Genomic DNA, 19,366 nt, shown 5'->3' on the forward strand with positions numbered 1-19,366 from the left:
ACTTTGTTGTACAAAAAAAATTTTTTGTAATTGTTCCTCTATCTGATACCTGACCTGGTATCTGATAGTTGTTATGATACCCAGAACATAATCCGGAAAATAATATTACTAGTAACCAATAATACAGATTTATAAAAGACTGATCTTGACAAAGAAATCTAATTGCTTTTTTAATGAAGAAAGTATACAGTTAGATAGTTGAGTTGCAGTGGGTGTAGTATACATAGATTTTGTAACATCATTTGATCGAAGTTGTCTATATTAAGTGCCTGTCAGCTAAAGAATGCTCGGTGCACTGCATAAAAACTCAAATGTCCAGAACGTAGTTATCAATGATTTCTACCATAGCTGGACTAAATTTATAAACTGTGTATCCCTGTGTTCATAAATGTTATATAATTTGGTATAAAAAATATTGTAACTGTGTTTGCACAGTCAGTACATAATGGATTCTCCTTAAAAGAGAAGTTGCACTAGTTAGGAGAATAGTTGCACAACATAGAACATGAATTTCAATGTGGATCAATATAAGATTATGCAGTTGCTTTTTATATTTGAAATACTACACTAGATTTTTCCCAATTTTAGTCCCTTTCAATTTGATCATGTAGTCTATATGGGAAATTCACTAGTTATGCTGAAGTTGTATCCTAGAAGAAAGAAATTTCTTCAGACATCTTTTAAAGTGACCTACTAAGAGCTGACTATCAAGAATCTATATTCTAAGTGGAATACCAATAGGGTGATTATACCATTGAGAGACCTTTTGAATTTTGTGATGATGCTTTAATACAAGTATTCACATCGTTAGTGCATTCATATAAGGGGGACAGCATCCTTTGGATACCTTGGTGTACAACAATTTTCAGAAGAGAATAATGTACTAAATCACTTACTGTTTTTGGAACACTGCAATGTGTTTACAGTATTATACTATGTTTATGTTTTCTTGTTCTATGTAATTGGATATTGTGCTCATCGTTGGAGCTAACTGAAGAACTTTCATATATGAATATATGTATAATTTTTACTATCACTCTATATCACTTTTTCACATATGTGTTTATATGCAGTGCTAGATTATACTTTATTATTTTTCATCTTGTACTAATTTTGTGACACTTATTATTACATTTGGATGCCTTGATATTTTAAGGATTCACTGATAAGATATAGTTTATGTTTGTGGGCTATACTGTATATGTTTTTATTATTAATTTATTTTGCATATCAGTTAAATGTTGTTATTTTAAATAAACAGTTTGCAAAACATGCTAAAGCAATACAATTCCACATCTGCTATTCTTCTGGTAAGAGTTAAGCCTTAAGAAGTGCCTGCTTTAATGTCTGTTTCTGACAGCGAACAGAGAAGAGTAAGGGAAAATCTCTAAATCAAACTGGGAAAACAGGAATGTAAAAAGATTTTATATAGCAGAATAATCAAACTCAAATAATATTATTTCAGTAATGTCTCTTTAAGAAATGTTAGAGAACATGAACATGCTCCAAAAAAGTTCATCATGTAACTAATGAGAGGTTTAGTAATTGCTCTGGTTGAATTTGTAAGGGAAAAATATTTATATTGCACTCAGCATCAGAATTACAAACCTAACTTGAACAATTTGGAAGTATACGTAGGTAGCTCTCTGAATTATAGAAGCAGGAAAATTAGATTGTATTTTAATTTACTTTCTAAAGTATATTTTGCCTATATGCAACATTAAATTAACTCTAGATTATGTACTCTGCTTTCTGCAAACAATTGTGTAACACAGTTAATTGAATAGAGTCTAGTGACGTGCATGAAGATTAGTAGAGAATGTTCAAAAATACTGCACATCTTAGAATCACAAGGATGCCCTGGAGGTTTAACTGAAGTGCAGTACATTACACCAGTGCTTCCAAACATATATTAACATAAACCACACAGGATATGGCATAATTTTCAGCTATGCAAGAGGTACTCTGAACACAAGGAAATAGCTGAAGCTGTGAAGTCTAGTGCTTAAAAAATAACCAACAGATGCAAGTTTCAGACATTCCCTTAACTCTTACATTGAACGTTACTTGTTCTTCTAAGTTGGTCAAATGCACTTCTTATAGTTTTCAACATGTAAAAACAATGACAAGAAGTTTGATGTACCATATATATATATATATATATATATATATATATATACACAATATATACAGTATATATATATATATATATATATATATATATATATATATATATATTGTGGCAACGGGAGTGGTTTGCCACAGGCCTCTCAGAGTGGAATTAGCTATGGAGCTAACAGTCTGCAGGTAAAAGGCTGTAAACCAAGTTATATACAGGTGTAGCATTTAACTTACGTTCAGTTATGTCCAGGTCAGAAACATGTGATAAAGTAGATGTAAAATGTGATTTACTTACATGCTTTAACGTGTTTGTGTCCACAGCTAGCAGCAGAGCTGATAAGGGTGGCTGTACTGGATAGGCATTACAGAGCACCTGAGGAGACTTCCTTTAATGACAAGGTGGGAGTGTCGTCTGTCAGTCATCCAAGCCTGTGGGAGGAGCCCTGTGTATTTAACCTGGAGTTGTGCTCTTGTCAGAGGTGACTGACGCTGAACTAGTTGGCCAGTCAGTAGTGAGCTAGTCTATGTCTAGTTAGCTGTAGGGTCACCAGGAGGTGTAAGCAAAAGGGAATGCTTGCTGGTGTCATCCTGACAGAAGAAGTGTTATTTATTGTGATGCAAACAATAAATATATTTGATTTAAAACAAGAAGTTTTCGTGTTGCTGATATCTGCTGGGTGTTCTTGCAACAGAAGGTGACAAAAGTACCACGAGAAGGGTGCGGTTTTGTTACAATATATATATATTCCCCATTGGATTGCAAAGCTGACATGAATCAATAGATCCATCCCATGATTTAGGCGAGCAATAAAGTGGAGAAAGAGGGTTTGTGTTTTTTTTTTATTTTCCTGAATTAAGTCATTTAGGAGTGTTGTTTTGTGAGCCTGATTGATGTTCAGATGCAACCTGCACGCAACTTGCCTTTTAAAAAAGAGTTCAGGACTTGAGCATAGATCCCGACAATGTTGAAATCCAAGATTTGTTTCAATTTGAATCTGGGTGGAAGAACGCTCTGCCAACTTTACTTGTCATATGTAGACAGAGAGAACAGACTGCAGTATATGCACACACATATGCTCACAAAAATATATATATATATATTATAAAATAAATGTTCAGCATGAGGCTTAATTACCCAGGAGAATCTGACCCACAAAAAATGAAGAACTCAAAAGCATAATCATTCATAAAAATATGGATTTTAGAAATCTAAAAATTTGTTTTACATTAAATACATAAATCATGATGATTTTAATGTGTAATGTAAATTCAATGGGCCTGATTCATTAAGGAAAGTAATGTTACAATGCAAGGGGTGCAAATTAGTTTATCATTTTGCACATAAGATAAATTCTGGATTTTTTTCATGTAGTACACAAATACTTGACAGCTTTATTTGTACACTGAAATTTAAAGTTGAGCTAGAACATGTCTTACCCCAACTATAAATCTGCCATCACATTATAAATTTGCCTTTCCCTCCAATGCAACATGGTTTTAAAAAGGTTCAAAGTTACTATTTGTTTTGCTTTCCTTATTGAATCAGGCCCAATGTGTTTATATAGTCAATCTTTCTTGCATACACATTTTCTTTGCTATCTAGTGGCACACATACATCTAGTTTTTAATACAAAGTCTATTGTCACACACTGCTCATTCGGCTTCCATAGACAAAGACTGAGACATTCACCTGTGTCTCATTAACAGACTTCAAACCTCTAAGTTCTGTTCTGCGCATGTGCAGACTGATTACCTGGCTACTTCTAATTAAGTTTCCTATTGGTTCCTGTTTTGGCTCCAGACTTGAAAAGGCACTGCCTCACTTTCCTCTGGGCCTGTTGATCAAGTTACCTGCCTGGTTAGGTTCCTACCTATTCTATTATCTCTCACCTGGATCGTTAGTGCCTTTGCTGTGTTGCTCTTAAGGACTATACAGCTCAAGCTGCACCTGTCTCTGCTGTGTGCTATTTCATTGGCTATACAGCTTAAGCTGCACCTGCCTCTGCTGTGTTGCTACTCCACTGGTTGTAACGCTCAAGCTGCAGCTGCCTCTGCTGTATTGCTACACCACGGGCTATACTGCTCAAGCTGCACCTGTCTCTGCTGTGTTGCTATTTCATGGGCTATACTGCTCAAGCTGCAACCACCTCTGCTGTGTGGCTACTCCATGGGCTATACTGCTCAAGCTGCAACCACCTCCGCTGTGTGGCTACTCCACGGGCTATACCGCTCAAGCTGCAACCACCTCCTCTGTGTCCTACTCCACGGGCTATACCGCTCAAGCTGCAACCCTCTCCGCATTGGCCTCTGTGGCTCAGTGGCACTACAGGTCGTATCATCAAGCTGCTTGTTGTTCTCTTCTCTGGCTGAACTGTTCATGTATTAATGAAAGTATTAAGGCATTGTATGGTACCAGATCCCTGTCGCATCTATTGTGATTATATTGCTAACTGGACTGTTACTCCTTCCCTTGATGTGTGCTGCTCTATTGTGATACCATATACCTGCTGCCTTATTCTTTCCACCTGATTGCTGGACTGTTCATTCTATGCCATATCTATGTTACATGCTGATTGTTCACATTGCATATGATATTGCTGGTGGCTCCGCCCACCTTGTACTACGCTCCTATTGTCTATATATATATATCAAGACTTTCCTGTTAATTCATCCAGTCATCATTAAACCGCTGATTGTACTTTTATCCTGCATCTGTCATCTGTTGACCCTCTGGCTAGTACTACCACTTGCCAGTGTGTTACCATACTCTCACTCCACGAGGATCCGTTCCTATAACACCTATTGAATGGATCCAGAGTCCAGAATACCAAACCGTGACATCTATGTAGTGACAGTCATCACTATCAGTCGATGCTTACACCTGCCCTGTACCTGGAGCAAATGATGCAGCTAAAAAAAACCTCTGTACTGTTTTACCCTGTATGGTCAACTGTTTGTATTATATACGGCAATGCGGAAATCTTGTGGAGCTTTATAAATATAGGCTATTAATAAAAATGATGATGTCTGGCATCTCTACTGCATGATGCTACACTTAAATTGTATCATACTCTTAAAGCATATAACGTATCTTCATGAAGTAGACACATTTAACGTAGTATACGGTACATGCAGCTCTGCAAACAAACTTACATTCATCTTTTTTTGGAAGCATTTTACATCTATTTTTTTTATGTAAAATTTGTCCAACTCTACAGGAGGCCCATTATGCATAGCAGAATAGTACAATAATTCTAACAAATCTTTTTGATCTTTTTCGGTCCCTTTTCATCTGTGAGCAATGCCAGATTAAATCTGAAAATGAAGGGAAGGGAATGAATATTCATGTTATTATATCCATTCTTAGGGATCAAAAACAAGCGCACAATCTATAAAGTAAATGGAATAAATTTAAGGAAATCTTTAATGGAAAAGGATTTCAGAGTGCTTGTAGACAGTAGACCTAACAATAGGGCTCAATGTCAAGCAGCAGCTGCAAGGACCAATCAAGTATTGGCTTGCATAAAAAGGGACAAAGATGCAAGGGATTGCAGTGTAATTTTGCCACTATATAAATCATTGGTAAGCCCTCATCTTGAATACGGAGTACTGTTCTGGGCACCACTCTATAAAAAAAGACATTTTGGAACTAGAAAGGGTTCAAAGAAGGGCAACAAAATTGATAAAGACAATGTTTACTTTAGAAAAAAGGCATCTAAGAGGGGTTATGATTGCTATTTACAAATACATTAAGTGTCAATAAATAGAACTTTAATGGAAACATTTTACCCCAAGGACTCTACACGGGACATGCGGTCACCCCCTACGGTTAGAGGAGAGGTAGTTTCACAACAAGCAAAGGAAGGGGTTCTTTACAGTAAGGGCAACCAAAATATGGAAATCACTGACAGGGAATGTTGTGATGACAAATTCAATAGATATGTTTAAGAAAAGATTAGACACATTTTTTGCGGAAAAAGGTATCCAGGGTTACGACCGTTAATTAAAATAAAGGATACTAGTGGATCCAGAGAGAAATAGAACGGCAATATTGGGTCAGGAGGGATTTTACCGGATTGAAACAGATTGGCATTGCAACATCTGGATCGATTTCAAATATAAGAGAGGGATTTCCAAAATAGGTTGAACTTGATGGACTGGTGTCTTTTTTCAACCTCATCAACTATGTATGTTACTATGTTACAAATGAAAGCAAATTATGGCAAACATATTTTCATATGGGTGTACCCATACTTCCTAACTGTCCCGATTTTGTCCAATTTGTCAAATATCTCGCTGTCCAGACAGCTTTATCCCATTCCACTGTTGCATGCAGCACTTTAAGAATCTTTTTTGAGAATGTGAAGGACTCTAGGGTGACACAGCTCCTTCTCCTGCTTGGTGTGACCATACCTCCAATGTTGCATGCCCATGCCCAGTTTTTGCAGCTGGCATGCAAAGAAAATGTCCAAATGTTATGAGAAATCTAAACTTGGCATATTTAGAAGAACTTCCCTAGATAAAAAGTGATGCTCTAATTTTCTTGGAAACGTTTGCAACACTGCATCCTTTTTAATAAATTTAGAAAAGATTACCAGTATCATTAGTTTTACATTAAGAAATAAGACACACTTAGAGAAATACAGTGAGCACTGCATAAAATAATAGTATTATATATTGGATATCTGTTTATATGTGAAGTCCTGAGCCAAAGCAAATTAATTCCTATCGACCAGCACTGTCTAATCCACTAGTCCTACCTTTTTTTGTATAAAGTATATGTTTGCAATGGCACTACTCTGTAGAAATAATCCCCATCACAGATAAATCATGTTCATAAATCCTGTTTCTCAAGCAAAACCTCCCCCTATTCAATTAATTTACCATTTTCCTACTTTAAAATAAATGGAAGAAGGTGGCGTATATACATAGTGTAAAATCATTGAACTATTTATTCTAAAAGAGAATATAAAGATTGCATACAAATTAAATATCAGATGCATTTAGGCATGTATCAGCTCAAAGCTGTATATTCCAGAGAGCTCAGTTTCACGCGGACAATGTTCACAGCATGCAATTGAAGGAACTAGTCACTTGCTCTAGCCACACCTTTTAAGAGTTGTCTCAGAAGACTTCATCAGGAGAGGTCCAAGCAGGGCCATCCTCACAGCATAATAGGTCTTCAGGCAAAGCAGTGCACTAGGGCCCTAGCTACAAAACCACTCACAGGAATAAAAATGAAAATTATCGATAAAATTAAACTTATATTTATTGGTACCTCCAAGAAAATCTGTGTTTTAACAATAAAAAACATGATGTACAGCAGAGATTAATCCACACAAACGTTTGGACAATATAACATGAGCCTTGAAGTAGAAAAGCAAAAAATTTAACATAAAAATGGTATTCAGTCACTAATTCATACAGACACAGATGGCAGAGCATGAAATGACTATGACTTATTTATTATTAATCAAGTGTTCAACACAAACAAATTGTACATAAGCAAGACAAAATCAGCACACATAATGTTTTCAAGCCGTAAAGCTATAATAAAGTTCTTCTAATATTTTGATGAAAACTAATTGTACAGAATAATTAGTAAATGTACATTGTTTTCGTCAAAAGCAAGATATGTATTCGCAACAGCAAGATCGCATATACAAATTACAGCTGATAGTGAGATGATTAGTCCACCTAAATCTTTTAATAAAGAGGGTTTGAAGGTTCTGAATATATCTCCCGAATAATATACTGAAAAGTTGGCAAGCCTATGGGACCCCTATGCTCGTAGGGCCCCCGGGCAACTGTCCAGCTTTAAGACAGCACTGAGTCAATTTTTTTTATAGGGTAACAAAACTTGTGAAAACAGGTGTGCGTTAATAACAAATATAAAATCAAAGCACATAAGTTTTTGCATAACATTTTCATAACCAGTTAACAAAGTGATTCTACTTATAACAGAAGCCATTAACAATCAAATGTTATAATAGTACTTACAATCATAAATTCACTATCGATTTATTGATGAATTTTGCAAGTGAATATTATTAAATCAATTCCCATTACATCAAGAGTAATTCAATTCCCTTGTTCAATGGAAGTATTTGATGTAAACATCTTGTTATGGCTGACAGGGAACACCAGAAACTTGTAGAACAGGCAAGCCGCCTTTCCTGTAGAGCTGGACACGCTCACAGATACTCAGATGCCCCCAGGACTTGAACTCAGAGTAGTACAAGTTTATGATGTCGCCACAGCGCAGGCAAGGGGCAGATAGGAGGTAGAAACGGAGTCAAGTAAACAGGCCGAGGTCAGAGGGCAATAGCAGACAGCAAGGTGAGGTCCAGGCAAAAGTCGGGGGCCGGCAGGAGGCAAACGAATAAAGAGAACAAGCTAAGGTCAAGGTCACAGGCAATCCAACGAAGTCCAGAAGCAAGCCAGGGATCATACACGGGAAGTCAAACTAGAAAATCAGAACAGGAGCAGGGACAGAGAACAGGAGCCTAGCTACACTGGGAGCTATAACTGGCAGTGAGGCTCAGTCCTCACTGCCTTAAATAGTGAGGGGAACCAATAGGAGAAGAGTGCCAGCGAGCCCCCTCCCTAATACAAAAGCAGCCTAAGTCCCTATGCGAGCATGCGCCTGGCTATAGACAGCTGGCCGGGCGCTGCGGCAGAGGAGACAGAGCGTCCCGGTTGTCGCCCAGGCAACCGAGACGTGGAGGGCGGAAGTGACGTCCCGGTCATCATGGAGACAGCCGGGACGTCTAGAGGCAGCAGGAAGCAAGCCGCAGCGCCTCGTCGGGGAGCCGCGGCTCGTAACACATCTCATGCTTATGAAGATGAATGTCCTTTAAAAACTATATCTATCTATATATGTATATATTTATATGTATATATATATATATATATATATATATATATATATATATATATATCCTTAACCAAAATTACAGGAAATTTACCCTTTTTAAACCAATTGACTAAACATCAAAGTAAAACCAGTGTGCGCTTCCGGAAAAATTTGGTGCGTTAACAGTTATAAAGGATGATCCCAAGAATATTCCTACATAAAAAAGGAGGCAATTCAATAATCAAACACGCACTAAATGCAGTGTGATGAAACCCCAATTCTCCCAACACCAACAGTCGTAGTAATTAGCGGAGTGCACCTATCTATACAGCAATGTATTCAGCTCAATAGCAATCCTTAACATAGAAGAGGAACCCTACATTTACAGTATATAAAACATCAATCTTACAAACAAAGTTGAGTGCTATACCCATCATCTTGTTAAATATTATCTGACAGTTTTGCCTCTAAATACAATTTGCACATCAATGTCAAATATTTTTCTAACGACATTTTGTTCGATCCCAAAGGCAACATCAGATGAAAAATATAATATACTGTAATCCTATTTAAATTCAAATATCCCCTCAACAGGTTAAAGGTAGAAACGAACCAACATTTCACATAACATTTAAAGAAATAATTTATATTACAATTGATAAACATGAAAGTTATTCAAATAAAGGGAGTAATCTCACATCCCTCATTAAGTCCTACCGGTGTAAAGGTATTAAGTGCAAAAAACCAAAATGTCTCCCTTTCGGCTAGTCGTATTATTCGATCACCTCCTTTCATATCTAGATGAACATGTTCAATTGCTATGACTTTCAGGGATATTGGATCTGCATTGTGAAGTTCAGAAAAATGTATGGATACAATGATTATTAACTTTTTGAATGATATTCCTTTAAGGCTCAACAATGCAAACTTTAAGGACTCTCTTTGTTTTTCCCACATATTTCCTTCTAGATTCACACTCTTGTAGCTAGATGATGTTAGCAGTATCACAGTTCATAAAGGAATTGATGTTGTTAGATTTAGTTGATTTTATTTCCTTTTATATTTTACAAGTTCCGATTTCTCCAAATACTTTACTTTATGTAGACTTATATATAGCAATTTTTCATGGTTGTCATGTTCCTCAAAGCATTCAAAAAGTATAGCTTTTGAATAGCACTCTAGATTCTCACAATTTCTCCTAATTCTCATAAATTTGGTGGGATTAATATCATTCCAGTTAGTATAGTGCCGACTGGAATAATCATTAATAACTATTACTATCAACCTTCTTAATGGGGGTATAGGTATTAATAGTATCATTCGTCTTGAATTGTATTGTAACCAGGACCAAATTAATTTAGTACATTCCACAAAGAACTCTTTAAGATCAATCCCCAATCAGAGGTCATCTTGCAAAAAAGATTTTACTGCCTCTATTCCTTTATTGTGAAAAAATCCACATATTCAGCTAACACTGATGTCAATGATCCTGTCGTAATACGATTGGGCGTCCCCGGGGATTAACAAGCTTTTTTTGGGGTGGCGTGGCTTGGAAGCCAAAATGACCGGATGTTTGTTCAGTTAGCTCTGGTATCTATCTTCCTAGGAGTCTATTTGCACAATCTTTACAAGGATCCTTGAAGCCTTGGCTCAATGGTTTTGAGCCCTAGACTACTTAAAGACACCACTGAGCCAAATATATTTACTCAAGACCCTAAATTGAGTCCTTGTTTCCAAGGGCCTGCTCTTACCCCAGAGCCCTATTTGACATCACTGAGACGCTCGCAGTACCAACTGCCAGTTTCATACATTACTGGAAGTGTCATCATAAGCAGCGCAGCCTCAGTGAGATCCTGACATATGAGGAGTTTCAGCTTCTTCTCTGGCGGTGATAGTGAAAGTGAAGGTTCCCGCTCCAGCAGAGAGAAGGTACCAGCAAACCGCTTCATTTCAAGTGTGAACAAATTATATCAAAAGTTGATATATTTTAACATCCTCTTGATACATATTAACTGAGTGACTTTGTACACAGTCCGTTCGTGAAATCTCATTATAGTTGACAGAATACCTTGCTGTGTCTTTATATTTAGCGTTAGTATTGGCTTTAGCACAACACAGCAAGCTTGTATAACTTTCAGGAGATCAGCTTGAAGAATTTATTGGTCCTGTTTTTACCCAGAACATTGTATCATTTTGCTCCTCATCTATTAGCTACATTTTATTTTCCAGTGCTGCCGACTCGTGCAGCTCTCTCTGCGGCAGTAAAATAGATATTGCATAGCTGATATACACTGGGACACCTTTGTATGCTGATGACATATGACACGGAGCTTTATTTGATATAAATCTGGTCAAAGTTTTATCCCTTGCTATTGGTACCAGTTATTGTTCTCTGGAGTGAATAACTCCACCTACTGGTGATAGAGGGAACCATCATTTTATATTAAGGCCCTGTCTGTATCAACGGCTCCACCTGGTGGTGGAAAATATTTAGTAACGCCTTAATTTCTATAAACAGAACTTTCTCAAAGATACCTGGCTCATGCTGTCATAACTCCACTGATTGCCCACTATATGATTGACAAGATGAGTTTCGGTGCCGGCCTGGGTGCTACCTAGGCCTCTCTGCAGGTGATGTGACCACAGGTGACTCCACAATCCACTTCATTCATGTAAAGTAAGGCTGTTATCTCCAGTTTGTCTACGGCACCCCACGTTCTACACATAGGTAAAGACAAGAAGGGTCCAAAACGAAATTCTGAGAAACCTGCTGAGACATCACAATGCTCTGATATTAGACAATTCTTGAAAACCTCAGTACCCATAATTGCCTCGACTGTACCTCAAGTGACTTCCTCCCCGAACTCACCGGCTTCAGATTCATCATTTTCTACAGCTGACACGACGTCAGCTGAAATGGCTGCTCAGAACGACCAGGACCTAGCCGCCATTCTTCAACTAATAAAATCACTTCCCACAAAGAAGGAACTCCCGACAAAAAAGGACTTTCAGATATTAGAAAATAGATTACATGAGACAATCCGCAAAGAGGTAGCTCACCTTCAATCTGAATTTGCCCAACTAGCTGCCAAATTGTCTATACTGGAAAGCCACAGAGAGCAATCGGAAATACATCAGCACATATTTCAGGAAGTTTTGGAACGACAAGCCCAGGAATTTCAACTCCTCAATACCAGAATAGACGACCTTGATAACAGGGGTCGCAGAAACAATTTGAGGATCCGTGGTATCCCAGAGGTCATATCCCTCCAAGACCTGGTCCCGTTCATCACAAAGATCTTCAATGAGATTCTAGGCCATGACCCACTTGAACACATCCACTTTGATAGAGCACAGAGGGCTCTAAAACCAAGTGGTGGCCAGTTGGACTGCCCGAGAGATGTCATATGTCGTCTTCATTACTACACACAAAAGGAAGCGATCATTCAAAAAGTAAGGGGCCTGGATGGAATCGATTATGATGGTCAAAAAATACAAATCTTCCAAGATCTCTCCTGGAACACCCTCCAACTCCGTAGGATGTTCAAGCCATTGACAGATGCGCTTCGCAATCGGAGCATTAAATACAGATGGAGCTTTCCGTTTGGCCTCAAAGTCACACTCAATGGGCGAATAGAATCTGTGCGCTCTCCATCAGATTTGGCCCCCTTTTGCTCTGTTCTAGACATTCAAAATGTACATCTCCCAGAGTGGCTAGATTACAATGCGAGACTTCATCCTGCGACATCTGAACCTTGGCAGAAGCCCGGAAATCCAGGGAAATCAGCAAAGCAAAGATAGATTAAGCAGGATGACCCCGAAACCTGATTTAAGTGGACGGTGATACTGAGAATTCTTATTTCATCGTTATCTGATTATCTCATTATTCCCTGCTCTTCTGACTAGCATCTTTCTCTCTTTCCATATTGGATGTTGAATAGCTTTGTCATGTTAGCAGGTTGTGTTGTTCGTTTTTCTGAATTACAGGCTAAGCGAAGAAATCCTCTCACTAGGGTTAAGCCAGTACCCTGAGATTGACGATCCCTATTAGCTGCGTTTAATCTCATTAGAATATGTTTTACTCAGTACATTCTTTTCACTCAATGGTATCCTAGATCACTCCACTTATTCCCCCCATTGTGTAGTTTTCGATAACTGAATCGTAACCACTCCCGAGTTATTAGCAATCAACTCTTTACCTGTTTTAGGCTTCCTGGGTGTCTACAGTTGATCCCAGTGCCGTAGACCCCTATACCCCCATATATATATTTCTCCTTGTTTACTTTACCATATTCAGTTAAGAGTTAAACAGCCCTTTAAAGTTCGGAAGCTAGTCTTCCCTAGTTATTTCATTGACCCTTAGAATACTAGCAGTTACCTTGGTCACCTTACCCCGTTAACCCCCACCACATTACAATTTATTCCAGAGGATGGGAGTGGATTTTTTCCCCTCATTTTACTGGTGTGTTTTTTTCAATATTCTTGGATTACGTTTTGTTAGTTCTTTGCTATATGCCTTCTTTTCCTTTCCTAACTTTTCTCCCTTTCTATTCTTTGTACCCCCAAACCCCTTTCAGTGTTTCCTGGGATTATTTCTCATTTGGTCCAGATTGGCAGCCTTCAATAAAGCGTTCCTTGAATTTAGCTTTCCCACATGACTGACGTCCTTAAAATAGTTTCGGTTAACGCCAAAGGCCTAAATGTTCCAGAGAAACGTTCTCGCACCTTACTTGAGTTTCGTACGGTAGGCACTGATGTTGTTTTTGTGCAGGAAACACATTTCAAACAAGGGTCCTAACCAGTTTTCCGGGACCGCTATTACTCAAATACGTACTTTAGCAACAACAGCGCAGGCAAAACTCTTGGTGTGGCCATCCTATTTTCTAAAAGACTCGCATTTACGATCTTGCAGAAAAGTAGGCTTGTAGAAGGGAGAGCCCTTATGATAAAGTGTAAACTCCAAGACACTATTTATACCTTTGTCAATTCATATTCCCCAAACCAGAGTCAACCTATGTTTCTGGAAAAGGTTTTGGAGAAGGTGGTTGAGCTGGCAGAGGGTATCTTGGTGGTGGGAGGTGGTCTCAACTGGTCTCTGCATCCTGATCTTGACACATCCAATAGTGCAGCCAGGTTTCGTGGATCTCTGCATGGGAAGGTAAGACGCACTTTACATGATTCTCAGCTGGTCGACACGTGGAGGCTACAGCACCCATCGGTTAGAGACTACACTTTTTTCTCCCACCCACACGGAGTCTATTCCCGCATTGACTACCTATTTCTCTCCCACAGACATCTCTCCCTTGTTCATTCAACATCTATAGGTCAGGCAACTTGGTCAGATCATGCCTCTATCTCTTTGTCCCTACACTTAGCTCAACCAAGGGTTAAAGGTTGTTCATGGAGACTTAACGAGCTCCTTTTACAAGACTCCTACTGTAAAGCACAAATCGAACAAGCCCTTGACGACTACATAGAATTCAATAATACCCGGGAGGTCTCGGCAGTATCAATCTGGTAGGCACATAAGTGTGTCCTTCGTGTTAAAATGATCCAACTAGACTCATTTATGAAAAAACAGAAAGAAGCTTTGAAAGACCAGCTTCTCAAAAAATTATCACTTTAGAGGCCAGACACAAAGCTGCTTTGTCCTCCGAAGTACTTGCGGAATTGACCAAAGCCAGGACTGCCTTGAATACACTCCTATATGATAGAATAAAACTAGATTTTCAAAAATGTCGCAATCGATACTTCCAATGGGGTAACAGACTCGGCTCAATGTTAGCAAGGGCCTTGCGGACCCAGAGGGCCAAATCATTCATAGCCATGGTTAAAAATGACAAAGGCAAAGAATGCCAACTTACATCAGACATAGCGGCAGGTTTCCACTCGTTCTACTCCCAACTTAACAACATATCAGACAAGACGTTTAGGACAGACTTTCCCAATAGACGTCCCTCGATACTATCTTTCTTACAGGAGATCGCCTTTCCCACTCTCTCAGATGTTGACATAGCCTTGCTGGAACAGCCATTTACCCACGATGAACTGGCTGAAGCAATAAAATTTACACCTTCAGGTAAAAGCCCAGGCCCCGATGTTTTTTCAATATCTTACTACAAGACTTTCAAACAGAAGCTACTACCCTTGGTGGTGCCAGCCTTCAACGCTGTTTCAGAGAGCACCCCTTTCTCCACACAATCCCTAGAAGCCCACATCACAGTAATACCTAAAGATGGCAAGGACCCTTCTCTGTACCCGAGTTATCGGCCAATTTCCCTACTTAACGTGGTCATTAAACTATAGTAAAACTTATAGCTAACCGCTTGAAGCCCATCCTGTCGGGAATAGTCCACTCTTACCAAGTGGGATTCATTCCTGGTCGTGAAGCAAGAGATAACACAACTAAGATTATCGACCTGGTCCATTCGGCAGTGAGCTCTAATACACCCTCTATGTTGTTATCCACGGATGCCGAAAAGGCCTTTGACCGAATTAACTGGTCATTTCTCGGCTGCATGTTATCCCATATGGGCCTAGGACCAATTGCCCTTCATCGGATTTTAGCTCTCTACCGTACCCCTACGGCTCGTATAAAAATTAACGGGTCTCTCTCGGATCCAGTCTTGATAGGAAATGGCACTAGACAGGGGTGTCCACTCTCACCATTGATTTTTGTACTTTGTATGGAAGCCCTGGCTAGGGCCATTAGAGCCAACCCTGACATTTCAGGAGTGGTAGTGGGTAAAGTGGAATATAAATTAGCGCTTTTTGCATCTCCTAGCTGTGGTTACCAACCCAATCATTTCAATTCCCAATCTGGTTAAAGAATTCCAACGATTTGGTTCTCTATCCAATTTCAAAATCAATTATTCAAAAATGGTGGCTTTAAACTTATCTTTAGCTCCTCGTGTGGTTGAAGGGCTCCAGCAGGCTTTTGCATTCCAGTGGCACCCATCACATATTAAATATCTGGGTATACTTATTTCTAAAGATCTGACGCAACTGTTCGACCTTAACTTTAGTCCTCTCATGGCTAAACTTCATAAGGATCTGGGAGAGTGGCATAACAAGGCCTTTTCCTGGATAGGTCGTATCAATATTATTAAAATGAACATTCTCCCACGTATCCTTTACCCCCTCCAGACTCTTCCAATTCACATACCCAATAAATGGTTTAATGACCTACAGAAATTGCTGAGAGACTTTGTTTGGAGGGGAAAGAGGCCCCGTTTCAAACATGACATTTTATATCGACGTAAACACATAGGGGGTCTCCAACTTCCACACTTCCCCTCATACCATAATGCGGTGATGCTGGGAAGGATCCTGGAGTGGTCAAATGCTAATAATGAGAAGCAGTGGATCGTTATTGAAGGATCATACCTTCCTTCCTCACCTCTATTTACTCCATGGTTAAGCAAACTACCTATCATCAGACACCCCATAATTGGTCCGACCATTTTAGTATGGTCCAGACTTCGGATCCTTCCACACCTCTCCTCTATTATTTCACCACTGACCCCCTTAGTTGATAATCCTCTTTTCCCCCCAGGCGTACAAACTGGCCCCTTTAAGACATGGGTGCGTGCTGGGATTACACGTGTCGGCCAGCTGATAAATTCTACCGATGTGTCCTCCTTTCTTGAGATCCAGTCCAAGTGGGAGCTTCCGGGATTGGAGATTTGGAGATACCTCCAGATCAAGCACTTCCTGACCTCGGGATTACCTCGTAATGATATAACTAGAGCCCTCACAGCGTTTGAAACATGGTGTCTAGCAGATGGCTGTCTTCCCCACCTGCTCTCCAAAATCTACAAACTACTTATAGAAAACCTTTTTAGCTCCATACCCAAATTCACCACTGCTTGGCAGCAAGATCTGGGAGAGCAGGTCCGTGAAGCAGACTGGTTAGCCATTTTTGAGACCACACATGCTTGTTCTGCTAGTGTCTCTATAATAGAAACTAATTACAAGGTTCTAACAAGATGGTATAGGTGCCCAGCCCAACTAGCAAACTTTTGCCAGGGTGGTTCTGACTCCTGTTGGAGATGCCAGAATGCCCAGGGTACTACTATGCATATCTGGTGGGATTGTGAGATACTCAGACCTTTCTGGTCCAAGGTCATGGATGTCTCTGCTGAAATATTAGGAGATGATGTTCCTGATAGTCCCGCCTTCTAGCTTCTCAACAAGATCGACGTTCCAATTTCCAGGTTTAAAAAAACATTTTACGTTTATTTGATTTCGGCTGCGAAAGCAGTGATTCCAACCCATTGGAGATCTCCTAACCCCCCAACCATCCGGGAGTGGTTCCAGAGATTGGAGTTTTATAGAGTTATGGATGAGCTTTTACTTTCATCTGCTGATAAAGTTACTAAATATTACTCCATTTGGAGCCCATGGCTCGAATTCCAGGATTCCGATAAATTTAATCATTTAAACAAACCAGTTCTCTCACCTACTCTCCTTGCTAGGACTTGAATTGTTTATTTACATAATCTGTACTAGGAAACATTGCCCCCCCTTACCTATCCCCGTCTCTGTCTTTTCCTTTTTCTCTCTTCCTTCTTCTAATATAACATTTATTTGAATGTGTTATTATGACATTTTTTATTAATGAGGTGGTTTTGTAACTCACTTATCTGTTCTTGTGAATCTCTGTTGAAACTGCCTTAAAAACTTTAATAAAGATAAATATTATAAGAAGCTTTTTATGGATCTTAGAATGTTGGTAGAAAGTTGTGATTCTAGGAAACCTATTATACACAAAATCAAATTTATCATCCAGTATTAAGTCCTTTTACCAACAAAGTTTCCAATTCTGTCAAGAAACATTTTTTGGGATCACATGAAAACTTCCTATAAAACACAGTGTCAGTAACAAGTCAGAGTGCCTCATTCACATAATCAGTTCTATTAATTACAACCAACCCCACCCCCCACTTGTCAAATTTTCATCAGCCATTAAATTCTCAAAGCTTGCTTCTCACCCACCAATAGAATGGACTTGACCTTATATCACGATATAACAAGACCATCTAAATCAGGGGTGGGCAAACCTGTCCTCAAGGGCCATATCCAGTTCATGTTTTTAGGATTTCTGTCTGTAGAAACAGGTGGGATAATTACTGACCCAGCCAAATAGATTAACTCAGCTGTACATGATTAAAGAAATCCTAAAAACATGAACTGGATATGGCCCTTGAGGACAGGTTTGCCCACCCCTGACCTAAATCCTGCTTAACAAGTTCACCAAACAGCAACACAGGTCCCTTTGGACTCAACAGGGAAGAATTTGGATTTTTTTTCTTAAAACATGTATTAGACAAACCTCTTTTGATAATATTTATAGGTTGAGAAGTTTCCAAATGATCTTTTTATCTTGTTTTAAAAATGTCTTTTAATAGTTAATTTCCTAATACATTTATTCAGTTTAATAAATAGTTCAAAACCATTATTAATATTTATTGGTGCTAACCCTTAGAGGGTAGATTTAGTTCATCTTTTTTCAAACGCTATCTAATAATTTAAAAATATCTTAAAATGGGCTATTTATGACATTATCCTTTATTTTGGAACTCTTTTTTGCTGCTCTCTGCACTGTACTTCCTGGAAGTCTCTTTTTCACCCTGGGCTTTCCTAATTTAACTATGAAAGAGTTTTCTTGGGATCTAATTTCTCGCAGATTTTTTTAAAAAAGTGGTTCCGTTTGTTGTATATCAACCGTATTATATTGATTTGTCAGGTTAATCCTATAATTTTTATGAGAATTGTCCACCATATTTTAGGGGAGGTGGTCCCTTCTCCAACTTCATACCCTATTATTCAGATTGTCAAACTTATCCCTTTGGAATCATTTTACGTTTAACTCAACCATTTCACTCTCTATTTTACTTACTTATTTTTCAGCTCCAGTTCAAGTAGATTAATTTCTATTTTCTGTATGGGCAAAGTTGCTTCTAAACTTTTTAGTCCCTTGTCATCGTCTATCAAAATTTTCTTTTTCTCAAAGACAATGAATCTCATAAGCACACTCATCTCAAGTAAGAACACTTACCTACAATGCAATACCATTCTTTTACAAAATTTAAAGGATCCAAAAACTCCTAGCTTTTATTCCTACGCCTCTCAGTGGTCTGTATATTGGGAATCCTGACAGAATGAAATGGCGACAAAATTGAGCCTGCTGTTGTATGCTTTACACCATTGTTTTGAGGATTCCCAGGGTGTTGTTTTATTAACTCAGTATTCAACATCCAGAGACCATGTCTATTACTTCTTCTGAAATTCCCCTCTTTCAGATGCTCGAAGTGGACATCTCCAACTCCGCTCTCAAATTTACCAAGTCTATTCTTTGCTAATTTAATTACTTAAACACTTTCCCGT

General features: G+C 38.8%; 1 protein-coding gene across 14 annotated transcripts in view; it reads right to left on the reverse strand.

Moving 5' to 3' along the window:
- Positions 1-19,366, reverse strand: part of LOC142158631 (poly(rC)-binding protein 3-like) — a 1,531,228-nt gene that overhangs the window by 1,104,520 nt on the left and 407,342 nt on the right. Inside the window, exon 1 of one of the 14 annotated variants that reach the window (XM_075212768.1) lies at positions 2,417-2,489. The exons of the other annotated variants lie outside the window; for them this stretch is intronic. The gene's annotated coding sequence lies outside the window, so the exon portion shown is untranslated. Of the gene's footprint in view, positions 1-2,416; positions 2,490-19,366 lie in introns of those variants that run through there. 14 annotated transcript variants of the gene reach the window in all.

Source organism: Mixophyes fleayi, chromosome 5 (genome assembly GCF_038048845.1).
Source record: "Mixophyes fleayi isolate aMixFle1 chromosome 5, aMixFle1.hap1, whole genome shotgun sequence".
Classification (NCBI taxonomy): domain Eukaryota; kingdom Metazoa; phylum Chordata; class Amphibia; order Anura; family Limnodynastidae; genus Mixophyes; species Mixophyes fleayi.